At 50.1% G+C, this 26,870-nt stretch overlaps 1 long non-coding RNA gene across 1 annotated transcript in view; it reads left to right on the top strand.

Annotated features, from left to right (window-relative positions):
* The window catches only part of LOC112588940 (uncharacterized), a 114,550-nt gene that overhangs the window by 78,419 nt on the left and 9,261 nt on the right, over positions 1-26,870 (top strand). Inside the window, exon 3 of the long non-coding RNA XR_003113130.1 lies at positions 5,141-5,270. This is a non-coding gene — a long non-coding RNA (uncharacterized LOC112588940). The remainder of the gene's footprint in view (positions 1-5,140; positions 5,271-26,870) is intronic.

Raw genomic sequence — 26,870 nt, 5'->3', positions numbered from 1 at the left:
GCGATTCGGTAAACGATAAACGGCGAAAATGTTTGGCCGTCGCGAGCGAAACTGTGAATAAACGCGTGCAGCAGAAGAGGGAGGGCCGAAGCGAAGGAGGGAACGAACGGAACACGTTCACCTGGAGAACACAGATCTGCGGGACCGTCGGCGGATGTTAAAGTCTCGCGGCAGGGGTAAAATTAATGCCGGTGATTTAATTTCGCGCGAAAGATTTTGCGGCGAGTTCGTTAACCGCGCGTTGTTTCTCGAAGAGTTCTCGTCGCCGCCGCTGCTCTCGCTTCGCCGTTCGCATCGCGAAACCTGCCGCCGTTCTCGGCGAGATATCTCTGGAGGAGTCCGGAATAAAATTCGTCCACGCAAATCACCGTGACTCGTCGCAGCTTACGACGCAACACCGCGCCCGCGCGCAGGAAGGGGGAACGCAAAAATATTCCGACTACATTGCTAAACTCTTTATAGCGGGCTCCGAGTGAGGAAAGGAAAAAAAGTCGGCGGAGCGGAAGAGAGACGGATAGGCGGATAGATAGATAGAGCGATAGGGCAGACGGTTTATTATGTTCCGGATGGGAACCCACGAGAACAATATAGCCGGCGGAGAAATACATGCGTAAGTGCTACAAAATGACGGGGCCGGAAAATTCGAAAATAACGAAAATGCAAATACGCGTGGAAAAGACGCCGACGATCCAATTTCGCGACGATGCAATTAAGATGCAGGGAACAAATGAACGCAAGTAACAACCGCGTGCAGGAAGAACTGAGAGAGAGAGAGAGAGAGAGAGAGAGAGAAAGAGAGGAAGGGAGAGAAAACGGAAGAAGAGGAGAGGAGAAGGGACGAATTTTATTATTAAGGGGCGAAGGAGGAAGGGAAGAGAATGCTGTACAAAGAGAGATAGAGGGAAGATTATTCAGCGGGCAGGAGAAAAGGGGGAGTACGGGATAGGCGACAACATGAAGGTACGCAGAAGACGAGGAGGAGGGAGGAGACTGTGGAGCAGGCAAAAATGCGCGGACAGATAAACCATATGCGCGCGCGCATTTTAAGCGTCGTCAATCAATTAAAGCTTTAATAAAAGGACTCTGTAACCAGATTTCGCTTACGAGATAATAATGTGCATTACTGCAGCTCTCGGATGCGTGAGACGGCTCGCACGCACGCACGCACGCATGCACACATATACGCTTATACGCACATAGCCAGATACGGACGCATGACGCACGCAGGCGGCTGCTCCGCGACCGTTCGCTCGCTTTCCCGTGTGTACACACAGGGTGTCCTGGCCGGAAGCGCGCGCGCGCGCGTGCGCACGCGGCCTCGCACCGCGGCGTAACGTTATTTTCTGATTTCCCATTCATGGGCTGCCGTTTAGTTTCGATTTGCCGCTTCGTTACGACGCCCGGAGATTTACACGGTCAGATAGGATTGTTGCATGCCGCCACCTTCCCTCCTCCTGCTCCTCCTTCCTCACCCCCCTCCCTCTTTGCTCCTTCTCCTCCTCCTGCTCCTGCTTGTACCCGCGTTTTATATAACCATCTTTCGTCACCGCGCGTGATCTCCCCCGGATATCTCGCTCCGTGATAATCTTTTCCCTTCTGCCTTTTTTCCCCCCGTTTCTCTCCGTTTCTTCTCCCTCTCTGTGTGTGTCTCCCTCTTTCTCTCTCTCTCTCTCTCTTTCTCCCTCTCTCTTGTTCTTCCCTTTTGCCGTTCGTTCGCCAGTCTTTCCTGGAAGATAATGCTCGGCCGCGCACTTTGCATTTCAAATACAAGAGAGAGAGAGAGAGAGAGAGAGAGAGAGAGAGAGAGAGAGAGAGAGAGAGAGAGAGAGAGAGAGCTGGACGAGCCGGGGATCGATCGCGAATCGCGAGCGGACCGGCTAACAACGCTAAAAGGGAATAATTTCGACGGCGATGCCGGGCGATTAGGCCAGCGACCGTAGATGCTGAGGGACATCAGCGCGCACGCAGGATACGCGGTGGATCGCGCGCGGCGTTTCGCTGTTCCTCCTCGTCGTTGTCGTCGTCATAGTAGTCATTGTGTTCGTGGAGGAAGCAGAGTCGCACGACTTTACAATTAAGTTTACGAGATAACGACGGACGTTACCTGATTTTTCCTCTTGCCTCTTCTCCTCTCCTCCTCCTGGCAAAAATGTAGCAAATACCACGTAAGAAGATGGAGAATGAAGGAGGGTGAGAGAAGGAGAAGAGAATGGCAAGAGGAAAGGCAGATGAGAACGTAAATGATTATTATTATAATAAAATTATTGTAATGAAACTCGTTCTCGTCGGGTATTTAATTTTTAACGTCTTGGCGGCCGAGGCTCTCCGGCATGGAGAAGAATTTTCCAGATCCAGTCTTGATATAATTTAAAGTACGAAGCGCGCTCGCTAATTTAAAATAACGAGCCGCGGAAATCTGCGACTCCGCCGCGTTCGTCTCCCGACGTTCCGTGGCGCGTTCGCGTATTTTTCTTTTCCCTTTTTTCTCTCCTTTTTGTTTTCGCAAGGACGAATCCTTGGCCACGTGATTCCCGTCGAAGCGAGCACCGGAAACCGCGGCCACCATCTGCCGCGGGTATATATAAGCGAGTTTTAACGCGGATCTTCGATAAGGGGGAAAAAATTTTATCGTGTCTACGCGATCGCCTGGCGAACACGGACGGAGGGCGGAAGGCGGGGGGGGGTAAGTCGGAGGGACGGAAGAGCGCGGGAAGATGACGGGTCACGCGTACGGGCCGCTCTTCAAAAGAGAGCAGGAATTTCCAGTGAAAATGTTGCGCGCGCGCGCAGGACGAAATTTGCGGAGGAGCGACAAGCTGATTTTCAGACAAAACAGGAACGACCGTCAAGAAATATTTTTTATGTCAGCTCTCGGCGACATTTTTACAGCGACAAGATGAATGGACGTTCCTTCGCGCGGACGGTAGGGGCGGAACGGAGTGGGAGACGGGGAAGGACGGGGAAGCCGCTGTTGCTGTATTATCACAATTTCATTCCTCTCATTGTTCTCCCTCAATTATCGGGATCGTATTGTTTCGTCGTCTAATATTTAACGCGAACACACGGTGAGAGAGTTAAAGCGCGATTCAAGCCGCGCCGCGCCGCCGGTTTGCACGTCGAATCTCACCTGCCTCGCCGTAACTTGGATCCTTCTCGCGCGTTAAACTCGCACAAATGCGCGAACGTACGCGCGAGGCAAACTGTGCCGCGCCTCACACTCGGACATTCGCATTCTGCCCGCATGTACGGAAAGATCCGATGTCGCGTGTGTTGATTATCGGCGGCTGATTCGGCATCAGCGAGATCAAAAGGGGCTCCACTCGAGTCTCACCCTCTTCTCTTCCTCCCTTTATCTCTCGACGTTTTTCCTTTCTGCCAAGGAGCAATCCTTCGCAAATAACACTATCGATTCTCACCTTTTCAGGCGCAAACTGTACACGTTTGTCGGCGGCGAGAGGAAACGGGGCAGACCGGAGAAACGACCGGGGGTGGGAAAGGTGGAGGAAAAGAACGGTGAGGGGGAGAGAGAGAGAGAGAGAGAGAGAGAGAGAGAGAGACAGAGAGAGAGAGGGAGGGAGGAGAGAGGGAAAAGCAGAGAAAAATGGAGAAAAAGGTCGAGAGCGTGGTACGCCGTGCCCAACGAGTAATAAGTTAGTAATAATATTTTCACAATATCTCTCCTGGATTGGATGTTATTTCATTATATTTTATTGCCTCTTACTATTACTCTTGCCGGTGCGGAAACCTCCCTCTGCCTCTCAGGTTCCCTCCTCCCTCGCCCCTTGGCCACCCATCCACCGCCGCCGCCGTTGCCGCTCCCCTAACCCCTTCGACCCCTGCCACCATCGTGCGCTCTGTTCTGTTTTATTCTCTCTCTCTCTCTCTCTCTCTCTCTCTCTCTCACTCTCGCTCCTTTACTCCGCACCGAGAGAATTCACTCGCGGAACTCATTATTGAGGGGTTTATTCTGCTGTAACCGTTGCTGCCCGCCGCCTGTCTGTCTCTGCTCGATTCTTCCGCTTGTTCCGCGCCGCGCTCTGATCTCCCTTTCTTTCTCCCTTCCTTCCGTCATTCTTACCTTCTCCTTTTCTGTTCCTCACAGTCAGCTGGATATGTCACTTTCGCGAGTCGCATGCGGACCGTTGGGGACGTACGCTCGAGGTGATCGCCTAAATCGTCAGTCGTTCGTCTGTTTCTTCGCGCGCGTAAAATAAGAAAAAAAAAGAGAGGAGAGGGAAATAGAAATGCACAGGAGAAAGGGAGACGGAGGTCATACGTAGCGTTCCCTTCTCTCCTCTCTCGGACTACCTTACCGTAAAATGCGCGCGTTAAAGCGGAGTGCTTGATCAGTTTTATCGTAGTCTATAGAGAGAAAAGAAATCGGAAAAAATACGCGCCCTCGATGGTCACACCGCGAAGGACACAGTCGGCGGTTGCGTCGCGCGTGGGCGCCGCGAAGACACGAGCGGCGAAGCGCGAGATCGCTCTTCGTCGCCGGATGCAAAAAGTCGGACGGTATAAAAGCCGGCCGGCCGATAAGTCACCCTCTTACTTCGCCTCCCGCGCGAGCAATCTTCACCGCCGGGACGACGACGTATTTCTGCGGATTAAACGTGTCCGAGGGGTCGCAAAGGGTAGCTTTGTGTCCGCAGACAGCAGCAACTTGCGATCCTCTTCCTTTTAGCTCTTCTCGCTCTGCGCGCGTCTGGCTGCTGATGTGAGTCTTGCGCCAAGAACGAGATAGACTTTTTTATTTAACGAGCGATCGATCGAGAGAGTCTTGTCGCGGAAATTTATGCGACTAGCGCGTCTCTACCCCCGCGTCGTTAATTAGACGCGTTCCTCTTGGAGAACGCAAGCGCGTGTCTTCTCCAGCGAGAGGAGGCGAGATAAAAATGGAAACAAAGATGTTGGCGATAAAAACGTCGCGAGAGTGCGAGCGACGGTGACGGGACAATTATGAAATCGGGTTAAGAAGACTATTTTGAAATTCTCCCGAAGATACGCTCATTCTTTCGCTGGGCTTCGGGCTAATCCGATCCGCGGCAGCCGTCCGTCGTCGCTCACTTTTCTCAATTCTGTGTTCTCTATTTTTTCACCCTCTCTTTCTCTCTCTCTCTCTCTCTCCCCTTCGTGACAGGCCGGAGGACCGCGGGGAGGAAGCGCCGACACGCAGATGGACTTCGACGAGAGCAATGCACCTCGCATGGAAAAAGCGCAGCCTCTACCGCGAGCGGTATCGACAGCGTACGAAGACATGTAACGTACAGGTGAGTTGTACCACCGGGCATTACACGGCCGGGCGCACGTTGCAATTTCATGCGGAAAGTTTCGCCTTGATTCCACCTACGTAACGAGCGCGAGCGCGAGCGCGAGCGCGGCCGCGTACCCCCTCATCGCCGCTTCGATTTTCTCCTCCGCTTAAGGAAGCTCCGTTTTGAAAGCGAGAAACGACTCGCGTTACACGGGCGAACAATGCGGACGGAGGGAGCGAAAAAAAGGAAAGAAAATAAAACGAGCGCGCTCGATATGTTGTACAGGGTGTCCCGGTTTACATCATGCCGAGTTCTCTCCACCTCCTCCTCCTCCTCCTCCTCCTCCTCCTCCTCCTCCTCTCCTCCTCCTCCTCCTCCTCTCCTCCTCCTCCTCCTCCTCCTCCTCCTCCTCCTCCTCCTCCTCCTCCTCCTCCTCTCCTCCTCCTCCTCCTCCTCCTCCTCCTACCACCGAGGAGGAGGAAGAGGAGCGCGTGTTCCGAATTTCGAGTCAATTTCTTGTCTCTTCTCTCCTCGCCCCCTTCCGCCTGTCGCGTCGCCGCGATTTTCGACGTACGTCCTCGCGAATATATTGTTAATTCAGGCTTACGTTTCTCTCGCGATGTCCGCTCGAAAACCTCGGCAACGCGACTCTCGGCGAGCGTGCGCGCTGTCCTCCTTGTGAGAGAGTGAACCATCGCTCCCACCTCGCCGGCTTCCTTTCCTCCCTTATCACGGAGATAAGTCGCCGTCACCCGCTCATCCGCAGCCGGCGCGGCGCCGGCGCCAAAATTCGGCCGCGCCGGCCTGCGATTCGAGGTAGACCGGCGAGGCCTGCCCGACGGACACCCTGTAGTATAAATACCGACGCGAGAGTCGCGCATATTTGCGCGATATATTGCTCGTCGCGGCAGTCATGTGCACAAACTCGGCGACAGAAATAGCGAGTGTTGTCACCGAGAAATTGCGGCGGTCGATCATAAAAGTATTACATCAGCGGTCTGTAATGCCGCTCGCTCGCTCGCTCACTCGCTCGTTCAGGCGCGCGCGCACCGGCGCGACGCTCGCGCGCGCGTATATTATATGCGTTATTGCCGCAACGAGGCGCAGTGACACAATGTCGATTTGTCGCGACGATGCGATCAAACGCGCGCGGCGCACGTCGCTCGCGAACGTAATCGCCTAAATAACCATCATCGACGACCGTTTCTCTCTGTCTTTCCCTCTCTCTCTCTCTCTCTCTCTCTCTCTCTCTCTCTCTCTCTCTCTCTCTCTCTCTCTTTCTCTCTCTCCCCCTCCCTCCCTCTCCTTTCTCTCTCCCGCGCTCGTGCTCTCCTTGCCCCCTCCTGTCGCTTCTCTGCCTGCGAAGACGCGTCGAATCGGTCCAGGAGAGAAAACGCAACGACGCGTCGCGCGATCGGCGCGATTGCGTGTGCCGTATCGAAGCGCGGCCGAGTCTTCCACCTCGATTCCGCCGAGGTGCGTCTGTCGTAATCGAGGTCGGGAGTAATAACCGTACCGAGGCCCCGGGAACTCAAGTCAGTGACGCGGTTTATGTAACCCCGTTCACGTCGTTTTCGCGAAGACGCGCTCCCAGAGAGCGGTCCGATCTTCGCTGCTCGATACGTCGTGTCGTTGCCCGTAATCCTTTGTGTGCGTTTCAGAACGCGCTTCAGAACGCGATCGCTTTGCCCCACGGAAGATTCCTCCGATTAGCGAGCGAACTCTCCCATTGGACTAGCGGTAGACGGGCACATTCCGAAACTCGCGCGATGAATTACAGGCGACCTCTCTCTCTCTTTCTCTCTCTCTCTCTCTCTCTCTCTCTCTCTCTCTCTCTCTCTCTCTACCGCACGTTTTTCAGTTTCCTCTTCCGCTCCGCACGTGTGTGCTCCTGAAAGCCGTCCGCATCGGCTGATTTTCGCGAAAAGTCCATTCTTATCGTACACGACGATAAAGGGTGTCACAGTGATGAGATCCCGCGACGAAGACTGCCACTTCGGCCGTTGCTCGGAGCTCGGCCGGCCGACGAAACCGCTCGGCGACGAGGAGGCCGAAACGTCTCGGCGGGAAGTTGGCGCGGCGAGACGGTGCATATCTCTGCGACGCTGGGCACTCGGCGATTCACCGCAGTGTCTCCGGCATTTACAATTAACGACGCGGAAATAGATGCTCAGTGTGTAATAGAACCCTCGCGGCCACCGGCGGAGCGCAGAAGCGGCAGCGCTTCATAAGGACTGGAAACATCGGGCTTGCTCGCGCGCGAGCGCGACGAACTCGCGGTTACACGCGCGTAAACGGGCGCAGGACGGATGGGAGGGGGGAGGGGAGAGGGCCGTGTATTAATATAAGCTTGGCGTGACTAATACAACAATTTATCCAGCCGCGGGCATTTAAATAGTTATGACCCAGGTCGCCGGCAACGAGGCGACGAGCGGCGATTTCGTCACGCGCTAACTCGCGCGAATTGAATTCGCCTCGGCGCTTTCGTGAATTAACTCTCTTGTCGCCCACGCGCCCCTCGCCGATCGCCGATCTCTCCTTTTCTCCTTCGCTCTCTTCTCTCCCTTCCTCACGTTCCTCTTCTCTTTTCCCCACGTGCCCGAATACGTTTCTCGTTTTTTTTTTTTTTTCTCCAACCGCGCGCGATCGACAAGTCGTCGCAACGTCGGGAGAAACGGGCTGTTGACGGCGCGCAAGTTGCCTCTGTTCACGCTTTCAGCACGATAATTATGATTATACGGTGGCAAGTTAAATAAGACCGGAGCGCAAACGGCGTTGAAATTTGCGCGGGCCGTTCCTGTGAACGTTATTTAACGTTAATCGACGGGTTTAACTGATTGTGTCGCGGCTCTTTCTATAGGCGCGACTAGAACGCGGCGCGTAGAATCACTTAAACTTTACTCAACTCGCCACGTTAGCGAGAACGGGTCTATGTAAAATTTATACCTACGGTCGCGATTCGATTCGTGTGCTCTCTCTCTCTCTCTCTCTCTCTCTCTCTCTCTCTCTCTCTCGCAATTTCTACAGAAGGACCGCGGAAGACACGCGTGATTCCCGCTTGACCGCGACCTGCCGAAAAAATGGCGCAGCAAAAGTACGGGCAGCGATCGAAAATATGGCTGATATAATTTCGCGGGTTATTTTTTCAATAAGCTGCTGAAGGAAACCCGCAGCAACGATCGCGACGACTGCGCCCTTCTGTTTTGCGTGCTTCGACGCGGAGGGTGCCCGCGGGGTAGCTGGCCACCCTTCGTGGCGGGACGTTCCGGTATTCGGCCGGGCTCTCTTTTTAATTGTTATATTTATATGCGGGATGGCCGCGCCGCGCGCGCACACATGGCGATTCCTCAGCGTCGGCACGCCGGAGAACACGTTTGTTTTTCAAGCATAGCACGGACGAACAGACAGACGGACGACGTGCCCTTCTTCTCACCCTCGCTCTTCTTTCACCCCTGCGAATCGATACGCGCCGTGAAAACCTCGGACTCCTCGCGCGATTAGAGCGACCGAGGGTGGAGATGCAAGAGAGAGTGAGGGGTGATCCCCGCAAAAATATTCCACTGGCCAATTTATTACACGCTTTCGTCGCGACCGCGTCGTGCGAGAGCGTGCGAGGGAACGGTGAAAAACTGACGAGACCGCGACAGGTCTCGACGGGGAGTTTACGAACTCTTATTACTCAGTAAGAGGAAATTCACGATGCGAGGGAGATTTTGCATTGTGCAAAACAATGTGTTTTCGACTTCCATTTCGGGGTACTTTTCTCTTTTTTACTTTAATCACGCGATTCCTTTTCTCATCTTTCTGAAGTTTGCAGGAGCGAATCGGCAAAATCAACCTGCGCCTGTTGGATTATTTAGTACCTATTTTGTACTAATTTATAACAGTAATCAAAAGTTTGTATGCTTTGTCGTCTCGAGAAAAACTGTGACGTTGCTAACTTGCTCATATGAAGCTAGGTTGCTTCGTATAAAGCTGTGCATGATCACAAAAAATAATAAAAAAAAAAACAAGAATGGAATATAAAGAACAGAATTTGTACTATTTGTACTATTAAAAAAGACTCAATTTTCATTCATTTACTCCCGTGGAAATAAGCCCCTATTGGATTTAACACATAAATGTAATTTTATTTTACCAAGTTATTTATGTATATGGTAAAATTTAAATCTCTACATATACATTACATTATACGTTACATCATTTTATACTGTGTATAATATACGTTGTATTATGCGTTCCATATTGTGATATATTGTATTGTATTGTAAAATGTATTATATTGTATTATATTGTTGTAAAATATATTTTATATATCATATAATATATATATATATATATTGTATTTTATTGTACTCTAAAAGTAATTACAAATAAAAATTTTAATATGAACTAAATGTTTTCTTATTTGTGTCATCTATTATTTTACCTATTATACGTTCCTTATTCTATATCCAATCATTGAAAAAGTCTAAAATTCTCCAAATTCCCGCCAAAATTCGGAATACCTTTTCGCTTTTTATCTATATTCTCCTGATACAAAGTACGTAAATCGGGAAAATGAAAAAAATTCTAATTTCCCGCCAGAATTCGGAATACCTCTTCGCTCATTATATTCTCCTAATACCAAGTGCGCAAATCGAGAAATTGAGAAAAATTAAGTTTCCCGCCAGAATTCGGAATACCTCTTCGCTCATTATATTCTCCTAATACAAAGTGCGAAAATCCAGAAATTGAGAAAAATTAAGTTTCCGGCCAGAAATCGGAATACCTCTTTGCTCATTATATTCTCCTAACACAAAATCCGAAAATCGAGAAACTGAGAAAAATTAAATTTCCCGCCAGAATTCGGAATACCTCTTCGCTCATTATACTCTCCTGATACAAAGTGCGAAAATCGAGGAACTGAGAAAAATTAAGTTTCCCGCCAGAATTCGGAATACCTCTTCGCTCATTATATTCTCCTAATACAAAGTGCGAAAATCCAGAAATTGAGAAAAATTAAGTTTCCGGCCAGAAATCGGAATACCTCTTTGCTCATTATATTCTCCTAACACAAAATGCGAAAATCGAGGAGCTGAGAAAAATTAAATTTCCCGCCAGAATTCGGAATACCTCTTCGCTCATTATACTCTCCTGATACAAAGTGCGAAAATCGAGGAACTGAGAAAAATTAAGTTTCCCGCCAGAATTCGGAATACCTCTTCGCTCATTATATTCTCCTAATACAAAGTGCGAAAATCGAGGAATTGAGAAAAATTAAGTTTCCCGCCAGAATTCGGAATATCTCTTCGTTCATTATATGCTCCTGATACCAAAACGCGAAAATCGAAAAAATGAATGAATTTGCAGAATCGAGGAAATGAATGAATTTGCAGAATTTTTAATTTTTCGCCAAGGATCGAAGGGGAATCGAGGAAACAACAGAAATAAGAAAGAATATATTTTAATATATTATATTTATTTTTTTCATATAAATATACAACATGATTTTAATACACTGTGTATTGTATAATATATTACAATAGAATATAAAACATTATATAAGATTAATATGTATTATTAATATTAATACATATGTAATGGAATACAGTATAATACAAAATACATTTTACATTTAATATAAATTAGAATGTATGTATGAGTTCTTTTTTGAAGTTTTTACGAACATTACTTGAAGTTTTATCGAAAACGGATGTAAATAGATAGACATTAATTAAAATTATATCAAACTGTTACATTTCTAAATATATAATTTGATATATCTTCAATTGAGATCTATTTTACATTAAAAAAAATTTCAACTAATGTTTATAAAAGCTCCAATATATATACATAAGAGTTTATACATACTAGATTATACATACATACAGAATGGATTTCTATGGAACATCCATGATGGATATGTTATATTGATATCCATAATGGATATAATATAAACGAGCATTAAATGTTCATGCGACTTCGAATGTCTCGTATCTACTATAAAAATCGAGGTTGATTCTGCTAATAAGAAGAGGTACTTTGCTATTAGACTTGATATAATCAGGTTCAATAGAGACTTGTTCTCACAGAGTTGAATGTAAGTATTAAGTTTTACTTGATTGTACAAATTAGTACAAATTAGTACAAATTAGTACAAATTCTGTTTTTTATTTATATTCCCGCCTTTGTTCTTTTTTTGTAGACCCGCTGACTCTCTCTCTCTCTCTCTCTCTCTCTCTCTCTCTCTCTCTCTCTCTCTATCCCCTCATTCTTTTTTCCTCTTTCTTTTTCTACGAGCTAATTCTCGATTTACTCGAGAGAACACTCAATGCAATCCGCGGACATTCTCGCGACCACGTAGAGGGCACCTCCTCTTACGTGGAGCGTTATCTGACGACATGAGCCACATGTACGCACACTTGCTCGCTTGCTCGCACTACTCCGGTCAACGTATCCGGTCAAACGGTAGCAGGAGAGTACGCGGCCGACGTTGGTGAACGGTGCCGGAGAAGATCGCAGATAGACACGAGAGACCGAGAGATGAGAGAGAGGCGGGAGCGGCAGTGGCAGTGGCGGTGGCGGCGGCGGCGGCGGCGTCGGGGGGGGGGGAAGAAGGGAGGAAGGAACGGGCGGATGGGGCGAATATTGGACAACTAATTACCTAATCACTCATTATCCACCGCGGACTCGGGCGCCGGTAGTTCGGCGCGCCAGGTACGTAGATAGAGGTGGAACGGGCTTGCCCGGAGGGCCATTGTGATACACGAAGCAGAATCATGCACGATCGTATATTATCGATGAGGCGGGGTACGGGGTACGGTGTACGGGGCAGCGGCCATCCCTAAAATCATCCCCTCTCGTCTCCCACCGACACCCCCGCAATCCTGTGTTCACCTCTGTTCTCGTTCTCGTGCTCGTCCTCGCTCTCTCGCTCTCTCGCTCGTGCGGCGGGTGCGCGTTTAACGTTAGCACGGAGTCAGAGCCAATGACGGGGCGGAATCGCGATGCGGAAACGACGCTTCCTTTCTCGCACCTCGACAAGCTTGCCCCGGCATTACTCTCTCTCTCTCTCTCTCTCTCTCTCCTCTCTCTCTCTCTCTCTCTCTCCTCTCTCTCTCTCTCTCTCTCCTCTCTCTCTCTCTCTCTCTCTCTCTCCTCGTCAGGACGAGCACGACATGGACGAGAACGACGATGAGAGGGATCTCGCCGCGCCCCTTCGCGCCCCTGCGCCTCATCGCTCTCTCGTTTCCTCTCTCTTTCTCCATCTTCTTCGATTAGCGCTATTTTCGGCCGCCAGTGACGTCCGGAATAGATAACGGTTATCATTAATGCATCGGGCCGCTTCTAATACGGTTCCGGGGACGGCAGTCTGCCGATTTTCCAGTGCGCTGCGACCCCTCTACGGTGGTTCGGGAGAACATTAGAATAGATAGACAAAGAGAGATGCAGAGGGATGGAGAAAGAAGGGTATACCGAGGTATGATCGGTTTTCATAATTGCGAATAACGTGTAATTAAAAATCGGGAGACCGCCAAGTTGAAATTTTCACTGAAAACGGTAAATCTTCGTCCGATCGTAAGTGTGTTTAAATAAATGCACTGGAGTACAAGCGACCGCGAATTACCGTCAGAAAGAATATTCGAGCGGTGGAAATTTATCGGAAAGAGAAACGCAGAAAGATGAGGAAGAGACGACGTACGCGACGTACATAGGTAAAAATTTATCAATATGACTCGCATCTCCGCGACGACGTGTTCCGTCTATTTTCACGGCTGTCAAGCTGGGAAAGTAATGGCGTGTCGTTAAAAATTCAACCCTGCGCGGCCCCCCGCCAATGTTCATCACGAAAATAGCCGGCTCGTTTCGTTTGGCTCGAATGTGTTTTTTTCTCGCGTCGTTTTTAATTCGATACGGGATAATAATTCGGCGATCTCACCGCGGCGATCTGTCGCGCGCGGGGCCGCCTTGAAACGTTCATAACGAGTCGGTTAGGAGACGGCAAGCTATCCGTGGAAACGAGCGGGATATTAATCGTCCGTCGAACACGCCGCCGCTGCTGGCCTCCGTGCAGATATGTAATCGCGGCATACCGAAATACACACATTCTCCTTGCGGCTCGCCAGGCAACGCGCTCCGGGCGCGACATAATGAAAAATAAAAATATTCCTGCTCGAATAACGCGCGACTAAAACTCGCGGTGAACGCGACCACCAATAGCCCAATCAACGTTTCGTCGAGGAGTTTCATCGTTCCCTGTATAAACGACGTGCGCGCGCGCGCGGCACTCCCACGAGCGTTCCTTAATCGTCCCGCGAGATTTTCATACTCGCGTGTTTATCGCGACTTTATTTGGAATGGACTTCAATCCCCCCCTTTCCGCACACTGTTTCACACTGCTCTATTCTAACATAAAATAGAAGCCAAAAAAAATCTGTCGGGTAGCTTTCGGCTGACTGGACGATATCTGTTTCGGCTTTCTCTCCTAATTTGAATCCACGTGGGATTTCCCGACCAGACTAGAGTCTATAATTTTGTCGGAGAATCTCAGGCGGGATCTCAATTGGAGCTCGCGATATTTTCTCACGATATAACGATTCGCGTCGTTTGAAAGAAAAAACGAAAGGGAAGAAAGAAGGGAACAGAGCTTGTGGGTGATGGCACGTAGACAACGACGACGAGGATGATGATGACGATGAGGACGAGGACGACGACGCAACAACAACGTCGGAAGCGATCCGGTGTTCGATCGCCTTCCGATATGAGCATTCTCGGGATTAGGATGCGGTAAGACGCGGTCCGGGATAATCATGGTCGGGGCTGGATGTCGCGCCCGGCGCGGTGGTGGTCGGTCGTCGGGTTAGTCCCCGACGACCGCGCGATGCGCGTTATATGGGGGTTTAGGCCAGCGGACCGAGCTAACTGTAATCAGAGTTGCGGCGTGTTGTAGCGCGCCGGTTTCGCGTGCGACAGGACGGGAATCCTTGGCGCTGCTGGATCGACCTGGAACGTCTCCACCACTACGTGTCTATCTACCAACCCGTCTACCTACCTACCTACCTACCTACCTATCTAGCTAGCTATCCACCTACCTACCTACCTACCTACCTATCCACCGTCCAACGTTCGACCCGGTCGAGATCGTTGCGTGTCCCGGATGCACGTGCTCGGGGTCACGGCTGTTCCCGGCCGATACTCGTCCTGGATGGTCCTTAATCCTCTTAAGTGCCGTGTGGCGCGGCTAAATATCAATCACAGTTTATATCAACCCCGGTTCGGTGTCCCACTTCCCTCTGGCTAGGCATCCGGAAGGAAGGGAACCACGACGTACGTCCGGCGCGGGCGGAGGCCGTGGCCGAAGGGAAACGGGACAGTGGTGGCGACGTGGACAATCGATCACGCCGCCGAAGAACTCGATCGGATGTCCTTCGGACGGACGCGTGCCTGATTGGCGTGTGTTCGCCTTTATGTCGCGGTCACGTCGGCGGTTTGGCGGTTTGGCGCGCGTGTGTCATTTTCACGGCTGAGACTCGCTCGTCAGCGCTGAGCTTTGGCGATTAAGGGGCGGCGAGAGGAAGAGAGAAGGCGGTGAGAAGAGGAGGAGAACATCGCATATGAACGATTTCGCCGAGGTCCCCGAGCGAAGAAACGCCGTTTCGCGAACTCATCCGACGGAATTTCATGCGAAACGTCCCACACGAGAGGGAACGAGATGAAGGAAAGGGGACACGCATTGCACGTGAATATAGGAATATAGGAGTACGAGCGAAAAAAAGGGAGCTGTGCGTTACACGTCGCGCCGGGCGATTCTATTTTTCACCTTTTACCTTCAACTTTGTTGCCAAAGAGCCATTTCTCAAATTATACTTCCGCGTGCGCGTTTGCAGTAGCGCGATGTCTTCCTTATGAGACACGAAGATCTTATCAAACTTTCAAGCCTGTTTTTCTCAGAACGGTACTATTACTCACAGGCGCTTTTTGTAAGCCCGCAACTTTCTCCGCGCGGTCGTGTATACACCGCGATATAATGCAAAATATTCCATTACAACACTTATTCGTTAAGGATGATTCATGACTTGCACGGCGCGCGCGATCGATCGCGTTGTTTGCCGAGAGAAAAAGGAACACGGCCTGTATTTATAAGGGCGATGCGATCAGTCGCGCGCGCTATCGTAGATCCATTTAAATACATTTAGGAGATTACAAAAATGGACTATCGCGACGTCGATGAGTAACTGCTTATATTTATAGAGCCGGCCGTCCACGTCCACGTGTCCACGTCCTCGTCGTCGCATCGCCGACATCGCGCGTACCCATTCGGGTACATTTAGAAGATTGCAGAAACGAAGTTTCGCGCGAGTTCCGACCGACGTATAATTACGCGTTCAATTACGCGCGGCGGACGATAAATACGGGTAACGCGGCTATATATAAAAGAGTTCGCGAACTGAGCTCGATTAATCGAAGGGCTCCGGGCGATAACGCGCTAAGCCACATTTCACCCGTCGCCGGCCGCGAGAGGGAGGGAGAAGGGTGGCAGATCTCGCGAGCGGGCCGAGTAACACCGCGAGGGCGCCCGTAAGTCTCGCGTAATGATGAAATTAACGGTCGCCGTAAAATCCTTAATCTTATCATTGGCCAACACACACACACACACACGCACGCACACGCACACGCTCACGCACACGCACACGCACACGCACACATACGACACGGCGCGTCAGCCATCGTCGACGATGCTCCTGTGCCGCGATTATCGATCCTTCGCGGGGGGAAAAAGGATTGGATGATTCAGAGCAAGTCCCCGTAGCTTGCTGAACAACATTGAGCGTTACGACTGAAATGAGCAGCGCTCTGCTGCTGCAACAAATCAATTATGCAACAAATTAATTATACGCGGCAGCAGTCGTCAACCGTGCGTGTAGAACGACTGCATTTTTGCACGTGTTCGTTTTAATTATTGTATTACGGCAAATCGCACACTTTGCGTCTCGAGCCAATTTAAGCTGGCTGATTTAGTTATCTCGACGAAATATGTTTCGTTGAATGTCCTAAACTATATTTTTTGTCTGGTGCAATCGCTAATCCCACACACAACTCTAAGACTCCGCCGCTTCAACGTTGAAAATCGCAGCTGCAGACTTGAGTCAAGCTAACGAGATTCTTAGCCTCCAATGGGCCACGAATCCTTTCTTTTTCCCGCGATCCCGCGATGAAATCGATCCGCGGGAGCGCGGCTCAGAGAATCTTTTCTCCTCGCTCGGCGACAGGTGCCTCTCCCGCGGGAGCACCTTCCCGTCTAACGCCATTAGGACTGCTCGAAAATAGCGGCGCGAGTAGATACCTTGTGCGATCGTGCGCGCTCCGCCGACTGTTCGCGAATAGTATTTGGGGCCCGGAATAATTCCGGGGTAGCGCAAGGACTCTTTCGCCGGGCGTGGAATATTTAATGGCCGATGACGAGCGCCGTAAATAATTGATCGCATTAAGATTGCATCGGGTCTATAGTTGAGAGCCGCGGCACGTGACGCATCGCCTACACCGTGCATCGTGTGCATATTTATATATATACATATATATGTATGTATATATATATGTGTGTGTGTGCGTGTGTGTGTGTGTGTGTGCGCGTGTGTGTGTGTGCGTGTGTGTGCGCAGCACGCGTGTGAGATGAGCAGCAATGCACGTGCGCGCGCACGCGTGTCCGGTTATGAAAGAAAAAGAAGATCAGGCGAGTCGAGGGGGATAAAGCGTTACGGTTTACGATCGGGAATAAGCGCTCGCGATCGAGCTTTCGAGCTTTCTGGCTCGGCGCGCCAAGCGCGCTTCGCCCCCGAGACGCGGGGATGACAACCGCTGAATAATACAGCGGACTCGCGTCGAGGTTAGATATTCTTACGATCACCGGCAACCCTTCCCTTTCCACCCCTTTCAGCGTCATCCCCTTCGCAGAGCTCTCCGCTGCCCTTCCGCCGATACACGGCTAAATCGTCAATTATTCAGGCAACGGCTTGAGCATTTTCTCCGTTTCCAATCGCGCGCAAGTATACGAAGTCCGAGTCGGCCGGACATCGTTAACGGTACACTAAACCGTCTTCCGTTCGAGTCCTTATGAGGGAGTATCGCGAACCGTTCTGCGTCTCCAAAGGGATAATGTTAGCGACGATCATGCTAAGAGAGGCAGCGAACGAGCGAACGAGCGAGCAAGCGAGAGAGAGAGAGAGAGAGAGAGAGAGAGCGCCATGCATACGACGGAAATGATACGTTGCGAATATTACAGGCGAGAAGAACCGACCGAAATGATAAATCACGTCATCGGCGCCCTCGGGATCTGTCCTCTTGTTCTTGTACATTATCTCTCGTAGAGAGACGTATGGGGGCTCCTCTCGCGAGGTTATCGATTCTTCGGAAACACGAATTCGTAAGAATATTATATCGGTGTCGTGCGGCGAAGCCGGTAATCGATGCGGTAATTGTTTATAATTCATAACGTTGGTCTTTACACTTCCTTCGCGACTAATCTCTTCAAACTAATCCATTACTCCGGCCCGAGTCCAGCCCCATAAATTATTCTCACAGATTCAGTTCGCGTTGTCCCTTTTAAAACTTATAACCGACCATTCTATATCCCCTTATCTTTTTTTCATGTGGGGCGAAAGTGCGCCTGAAGACAGTCGCGTAGCGAAACAAACGAACGGACGAACGAACCGAGAGCGACCGGCCGGTCACCTCGTTAAGCCGCAGCTTCGAGTCGAAACAATTTTTCGCGGACAATTCGGGATTGGCGAAACACGTCGACCTCTGCCAACAATTAAGACAATTAACGATTAATGCGAAACCGTCGGCCACGTCATCGCGCGCGCCATCCCACTCGAAAAAAGATCGCTGATTACACACGTCGCGAACGGGCGCGCGAAAAAAAAATAGAGAAATCCATCGCGCCTCCCTCTTGCCCCCCCCCCCCACCCCTGGCTGCGAAAATTATACGCGACAGCCAATAAATCGGCCACTCGACATTCGTCGCGGTAAATGCTCGCCAAACCAATCGCTCTCCTCGCGTATTTCGGTGTCGCTTTATTTTCTTTATAGACGTACTAATCGCTCGAACGTTGATGCGTCTCGCATATTTCTCCTCCCTCCTCTCCCTCTTCCTCCTCCTCTCTCCCGTCGTCTCTTTCGACCGTTGTCGCGCGAGCGCCGAACCAATCGAATCGGTTCCACTTGCTTTATATTCCCGATTTCGCTGTGAACGCCGACCGTTGGGTCGTCTACCGTCTTCGTCCGTTCCCTCCTGATTTCCGCTCGCCTCTCCCACGTCAGTCAGCCCGCCGAGTCGTCCGCCCTCCCCGAAGCAGGTTAACGAGATCGGGGGGACATTTTATAAAAGGACAGAGCGCGCCGCGCGCGCCGCCGAGAGAGGTAGGTGTCCCCTTTAATTATTCAAGCGCAATTAACACGTCAATAGGTCCGTTGCACCTGGCTGCCGTCTTCCGCCAAATATGTACGTACGTTCGCGAGATGGCACGGCCGAGCTTCTCCTCTCCAAACGTCCCTCTGTATTCATTTATAAGCCGTTTTTTTCATCCCCCCTTTAACATCTCCGCATCTTCCTCTCTTTCTTTCTCTCACACTCTCTCTCTCTCTCTCTCTCTCTCTCTCTCTCTCTCTCTCCCCTTTCCTCTCTCCCTCCCTCCCTCCCTCCCTCCCTCCCTCCCTCCTTCTCAGTCTTCCTCGCGAAGAGAACGGACGGTTTCCTCTCCTTTCTATCTCTCGCTCTGTATCTCTGTCTCTCGCCTCCTCTTCCTCTGCCCCCTTCCCTCTCGCTTCGCTTTGTTTTACCATTTTGCTCATCTTATTTTTATTTTATTTTACTCTCTTACTTGAAGCGTCTAGTATGAAATCTTTAGTCGCGTTGCCTGTGGATTATGTTATTTCATGCTGAGTCGATGCTTTCTTTCAAACGGTGCGTTTGTGCTTTGTAGGACGACTGTAGATTTCAAGAAATCCTCTGCGAATATCATATAAATACATGCATCTCTCTCGCGCGTCTCCCTCTGTCACTCCCTTCCTCTTTCCCGCCTCTGACCTCGTCGTATCTGATCGCGAGGGCGGAATATAATGGTGCATTTTATTCTTTTATTATTACCTCGCTTTTCCATTCATACTTTCTGATATTATATACATTTCTTCCTCTCTTGCAGTCCCTTTCCCCATTCTTACTTATTTCTCTCTCATCTCTTGTTCCCACCCCTTTTTCCATTTTTAATTTATCACATTCGTCGTACGCGCATTTATTTCACACACACACACACATATAATATTGCGCGAGCGCTCACAAGGAAGCATTTGGAGGTGTTTTTTATCTACATGCGCTGTAAATACGCGTTGCGTCAGCCCCACTTGTACGCGGTACTTTACATGAACGTGGCGCGAACCTATAACATTTCATATATGTAGCACAGAACACGTGTCCTCCATATTTTTTTAGCTGTTCTATTACATATCGAAAGCTCGTCAAAATCAGTCACAGGCACTTATTTATTCGAGGCAAATGTTGCCTTTGCAGACAAGATTTTCCTGATGTTTATTATTCCCTGCCAATTGTATTATATATTATAGTACGCCATATCATATTGCATTATATTGTGTTGTACTATAATACAGATGATTACATTGTGTTATATTGAATTATATACTGCACTGAGCCCTATTGTAACATAACTTGTCGTTGACTTGTACTGCTTATTCGAGAAAAATATTTAACCGTTTGACTCGTCGTCGACACGTACTTCTAGCTTGAAAGAAAATTTCAACTGTCTGACTTGTCGTTGACTTGTATTATTGAAGAGGAAAATTTTCATTTAAGTAGTACAAGTCAAGGAGAGACCGGACTGGTAGAAAAATTAGCGTTGATCGAGTAGGACGAATCTAAGCAAAATCTTTACAGAAAAGATGAGAGGGGAAAGATTTACAAAAGTAAATCTTAACATTTACATTTTACAAATTGTTATATAACACACAGCGCTTAATATCTTTCTTATCGTACGATATAATAAAACGTATTAGAATTACACGATACGATATAGTACAATGCGATAAAATATTTGGAGAATCTAAATATACAGTTTACAAAGTACATTAAATGTCATAACATTTTGGTATTAAAAACATTTTTTACTCACCTCACGATCTCCATTCATTCACAATCAATTTTATCGTCTCACCTTCGTGGCAGCTTTGCCTCGACCCTTATAGGAAACATAAAAAGAAAACACGTGTCTTTCACTTTTAACCGTTTTGCGGTATATTCGACACCCCTCGAAGAAGGATGAGGAATTTCGAAAGATTTCCTGTTGGTTCTACGACACGAAACTGATTTTACCGCTCTATCACTTTCTCCGCCAAGAAGGCACCTCTACTCACCCACTCACTGTTAAGCTGATCGCGATGCTCTTGTTCGCGCACGAAAACACTGCTTTCGAAATATTGATGCCTAATTATTGCCACACACACACACACATACACACATACACCAATACCCATGCACACGCGCACCCGTGACTCCCTCCTCGGCGATGATCGCGCCGTCGAATTATCGTCGCCGAGTTAATTATAATCCACGGATGCGCCGGGCGGATTAAACGCGTTTCGACGTAGCAAACATAGATCATTTACATCATTAACATTCCCGAATGTCGCTATCTCCTACTTACGCCGCTTATAGAACAACCCGCGTCGACGGAGTTCGTTGCCGCGACGTTTTACGCGGCAGCGTATAGACACACCTTTAAGTATTAAGCTTCTCAACTATTGATGGCCGATTGTTTCCCCGGATCTTCTGTCGCTCCCGCGCATCGCTCGCTGCCGCCCCGTAACTCGCTTTCCGCTAATGCATCGCTAGCCCAGAACTTATTCGGGGATCCGAACTGAATTACTCCGCAGCTAAACGGAGTCACAATTAAATTCCTAGTACTTTGAGAGACAGCGAGAATATTCGGGAAAATGTTGTTGCAGCACCGACAGCAGCCGGATATATGATGCAACAACAACGGTGTAAGACCTCGACGAAGATGACGACGACGATGACGACGACGACGACGACGACGACGACGACGAGGACGGTGGACGCTTATATGCGCCGTAAAATGGCGCATCGAATTTTCATTTTCGTTCCTTTCGTCTTTCAGATATTTATGGAGATTTGTTCCCCTCGATCCCCTTCCCCAGAATTGCCCGTGAATAATTTCTCGGTGGATGCTTTTTCCCTAAATGGCGAGAGGGGGCGGGCGGGGAACTTCTCAGCAAAGCTAGCGTTTGATGCCGTTCAAGAAGGTCCTGCTTTATTGCTCGACCGGTCACGCGCTATGCGCGCCTTCCCGTAAATAATTTAGGAAAGGGGTTGCGGAATAAACTCGAGTATACGTTCATGTGTGTGTGTGTGTGTGTGTGTGTAAGCGCAATGTTTCGTTGTCGTGCCTGCCCACCGAACGAGTCCGAGTACGCCGATAACAATTTAATTTTTTTCTCTCTCTCTTTCTCTCTCTCTCTCTCTCTCTCTCTCTCTCACATACTCACTTTTTCTCTACTCCAACTTGCGTGGAAACAACGCGACGCGACACGATGCGCGACGAAAGGGTCGCGTCGTCGCGAAAATAGCGTGCGCGGTCGCGGATGGTTTTAACAACTTACCGTTTCGTTGGAATATTTCGTATGCAGAGAGCGACGCCCTCCCGAGGATATGTATAATGCTGAACGTTCGCTTTTCCCACCCCCGCCCCCCCGCGCGAGCGGTCATATTCGTGCGCGTCTGTTGGATACGATACGATATACGATAATTTTTACGAGCACTTGTTAGAGCGGTGCGTCGTCGTCCTCACCTTGTCCCCCTTGTCATCGATGAAATTCGCGATTTCCCTCACGATTCCACAACGCTCAAGATCGCGGATCTAATCTATCGCTCGAATATCTCCAGTGCAACGTCGCAGCTTCGGAGGTCGGAGTGTCAAGGTGCCTCGGCTCTCGAATTTTCTACGCGCTACCCACCCATACATTACTTGTCACTCGCGGCGACGCTCTTCGGAATCTTGAGGTCGCGAAACTTACACCTTTCCGTCCACCAGGTGGGGCCAAAGTTTAAGCGATATCGCGCGATCGGACAGTGTCGCGGATGATTATTCCTCGATCCGGCAACCGGACCGGGGAAAGGATCCGTACGGAGACGCCATAAAGGTGGCACTCGCTATCGACAACCTTGTCTTGCGACCCTATAGGTACACGATCCATGTATACAGGTACATATAGTGCATACAGGGTGGCGCCGAATGAGAGAAGGAGAGAGAGAGAGAGAGAGAGAGAACGCGTACGGCACGGAGAGCCGGCACGGCAGAGTGGAGAGGGGGAGGGGAGGGGATGAAATGCGGGGTCGCAAGTCGGTATTGTCGTCGGTTACAAATCAAATACCCGATATCATTGTTCGGTACAAACCAACCCATCCACTCGCCTCCCAGTCGGCCCCCGCCGCCCGTCCCGCGCCACCCGTCCCCTTCTGCAACGTTAACCTCGTGCACAAGCTGCACGCTCCGCGCAGCGACTACGACTAATAACTACTGCCGTCGTGTGCGGTCGTGTGCGTGAATGTTGCACGAGCACAATGCCACCGACTACGACGACGACGACGACGACGACGACGACGACGACGACGACGACGACGACGACGACGACGGCATCGTCGACGACATGTAAGTGGAGAAAACGTTTCTGCTACTCGCGCGCCGCGAAGTCTTGCGATCGCGCGACTGAAGCGCACGCTGTACCCACCGCGAGGGCTCGGTGAACAACCCTTTTAACCCTTCGCCACTCTCCGCAAGCGAAATACAGTTTGTACAACACATAGGCTCCCTCCTCCGCGACTATGGTGCTTTTCTCCGTTACAAGCTGCAGGTGTCAAGCCGGGAAGGCTGACGACAGGTTGGCCGTTCAGGAGTGGACAGTACAGTTGATGCATTTTATCCACGAAGGAAAGAAATTATGAGATATGCGCGAAGTATGTTCCTGAATCACAGATTCGGAATGTCATTGTTCTCTCGTTCCCGCGTGTTTTACGCGAATGACGGTTCAAACGGGCGTGAGTGTAAGCGTTGACAGTTGGACGATTCGCACGTTGAGAGGGTATCTTACGAGCCGATTGACACTTTAAGAAATGCTGAAATGTTTTGGAACGTGGATAAAGTTAACGTAACGTTTAATTGCGCGCGCACGTATGTACGTCGGTATCGGTATGTCGAAGGACAGCGGAGGTCAATAAGTAAGATGAGCCGCCGCGAGAGACACGAAGCGAATCTGCGGCTTTTTGTCGTCCTCGCGTTCCTACCTTCACCTTCGCGACTCAACAGAAAAGGTGATACGGAAGGCTGTACGTTGCGGCACACGCGTGAGAATTTTATCCGCGCTCGTCGTCTCGGTTATTATTCATTCTTACGCGGAACACGCATTCTCTCCCAGTCTTCCGGCGAACATTCGCCGAGGATAGACTCGCGATGCACACATGCCGTTCGCGCGATTATGCGCGCGCGAGTGTTTCATCGGCGCGCAGTCATCAGCCGCGAAATCGGATTGGTCTCGTCGTACGGGGGGGACGCGGGGTATCGCTTCATCCGAGGCCTCGCCGCTGCCGCCGCCACCACCGCCATCATCGCCGTCATCGTCATCGTCGTTGTCGTCGTGCAGAACTTGGACGCCCCGGATTCGCCGCCATGGATTGAAACGGATGCGCGTAATGCCGGATGCGAGATGCCGGGAGAGAACGCGCGAGCGGGTTCTTGCAGGGGATTTCTCGGTCTCGCGCGCTCGCTACTGCTACCCGCTAGCGTGGGAATGCGACCATTCAAATTAGTTACACCATCGAACGCGATTTCCGATGGCGAGCTGCAGCTCAGACGCTCCTACGTGTCGCTGACACGTCGCGGCGCGCACTTTCTTCTCCCGACGCGGCGGTGTCGCACTCTTCGCCGCGGACTCTTCGAGCTTTTCGTCTCGGACGCACGGAAAAATGCAAAATATGTAACACGATTTTTGTTCCTAGGCGGTGACTACGATTTCCTGGTTGTTTGTACAATGCAAATAAAGAAAACTGGTACTTTACTCGCGAAACTTTGGGTTTGAGGTCAGGACATTGAAATTTTGAAATTTACTAGAGCAGTAGGGAAGCAGACTAGAATAGTGGGGAAATCACTTCATATTTCTTTGTTTCTTATTTTATTAGGTGAAAAAACAGTATATATATATATATAATATTTGTATGTTTTTAGTCTGATCATAACAAAATCTGAATACAAAAATAAAAAATGAATACTTTTTCTAGATTTTCTATCGTATTCTAGGTCACTTTCACGTATTAATGCCCAAATGTAGCCTCCCATTGTGTTTATTATTATACTGCCCTTGGCAGTACGTTGAACGTAGCGACGTTCAAAATAAAGTATGTCCTGATGGAAGCGCTCACCTTGCTCTTCCGAATATGTCCTCATATTCTCTTTAAATTTATCTAGATGAGCATTAAGAATATGAATTTTGAGAGACATCCTGCAACCCATTTTTCCATAACTTTGTATTAAAGGAAAAACCCATCTAAATTCATTCAATAGCTTTTGCGTGATGCGAATACAAATACAAACAAGCAGACAGACAAGTAGACAAAAGTTACCGTCTTATTATATATATAGATACATTATAATCAATGTTCTGAATACAAACCCAAACTTTATAATAAATGACAATTTTTTTCTACACCTTTGGGTCACAAGTAATCAGGAAAACGTATTTTCACTACAGGAACAAACAATTTTTGAGAAAGCGTTACACAGTGATATCGAATAACGTAGCACCTCGTATCAGAAAAAATAGTAGTCAAGTCGCAGCGACCGACTGGAACTTGGCCGAGAGTCCACCCGGTTTGCTGTTGTTGATTGCAAAGACATATCAACTATTAGTGGTACGAGGTACCATCGAATGCGAGGTGGAAATTTCTTAGCCGAAATACAAGCGAGCCAAACTGAAGCGAGTAACTATGAAAATGACAGCCCGACAAGAGGCTGCGAAGATTAAATTTGGAAAAACCGCTCATTCGACCTTTGTCGAGCGCGACTCCTGCTGGAGAAAGTTTGACGAAGATAGTATGCTTGTGGTCAGTGGGAGAGCAATTGTCCTTTGCATCCTGTGTTCAAACCACTCGTAAGAAGCCGCGATCTATAAGTCTACGTACCGTCAGCATCAGTATGGGTAATTCAGGGTCGATAGATCGACAGTTGCTGAAAGATTTCGATCAGCCGCGTCGTCTTTGGGGCTACGTGTCTCTCGGCTTCGACATCCCTCGGCCGGCAGCACGAAAGGGGACGGGGAGGGACGAGAGCGAGCCGCCTCCTCCTCCTCCTCAGGCAGCATCCACTGCAGTCACCGCGAAGATTAGAGGAGACTCGCGCAACATTTCTTAATCTCGACATCGACAGGCGCCTAACTGCGCAAACTTGACGGATAACGACGCGCATTTCGACAGCCGATAGCCTTAATCGCCGCGACGGCATCGTCGCGCACCAAGGAGGGATTAGCGCGAACAACGTCGGCATTCAACGTCGGCCTTATCACGTACGCGAGACTAAGCTGCGGGACCGTATTCGCGCGAAACGTCGCAGCGCCGCGCGCTCGCGCTACAACGCATCCTCCCGTGCGCCTTACACAGGCCGCGGTAATTAATCAGGGGGTTAATTACGGCTTAGTCGACGAGTCTATTCCTGCATCGGCGACTCGAAATATTCACGCGGATGGCTTTCCTAGTCGCGCGTTGGGAGGGGTGAGGTGGCGGTGAGGAGGACGAGGAGCAGGACGACGGGGGTGAGGGGGTGGAAGAGGGAGGGAGTACGCGAGTCCCGGGTACGAGGGGTGAGAAACCGTGTGAGAGACAGAGATGGAGAGAGGAGAGACACAGAAAGAGAAAGAGGAGGGGAAGAAAGGAGAGAAAGAGAGAGGGAGAGGGAGAGGGGGAGAGAGAGAGAGAGAGAGAGAGAGAGAGAGAGAGAGAGAGAGAGAGAGAGACACGGCCAGAAACGCGGTGAACGGACGAGGGGTTGCGAGCGAGGGTGCGCGAGGCAGGGGGTGGCAGAGAGACTCGGCTAGGCACACCACCGCCACCCCGGGCGGGCGATTAATGATTCAGGGGCAGAATTTCGCGATGCTGAAATATTAAGCGTATAACCCTCTCGTTCTCCGCCACTTCCCTCTGCCCCCTCCCCCTTCCGCCGCACCACCCTCTGCGCCGCTCTTACCTCTTTCCTACCTGCTGCTGCGTCCCGCGTCCGTCGCTTCCCGCGCGCTCGCGCGACTCCACTGTCCCGCACTCCCTTTCTCTTCGTCGTGTCCCTCGATGCTTCCTTCGCACTCTCTCTCTCTCCCGCAAGCGCGTCGAATACTTCGCCATCCACCTGTTCCCCTTCTCACCCCCGCGTCTCTTCTCGTCCTCGTCCTCCCCCTCTCGTCCTGTCTCGCGTCCTCGCGTCTGCCGTGCGATATACGCACCAGTCCTTTCAGGTTGCACAAGCATGCACGCTGCGCGTACTGGGTGTTCTGAAAGCAGCGACGCAC

The sequence above is a fragment of the Harpegnathos saltator genome, unplaced genomic scaffold, assembly GCF_003227715.2.
Source record: "Harpegnathos saltator strain DR-91 unplaced genomic scaffold, Hsal_v8.6 scaffold351, whole genome shotgun sequence".
NCBI classification, from domain to species: Eukaryota; Metazoa; Arthropoda; class Insecta; order Hymenoptera; family Formicidae; genus Harpegnathos; species Harpegnathos saltator.
Note: the sequence above shows the minus strand (reverse complement) of the source record. Positions and strands in the feature narration are given on the sequence as shown.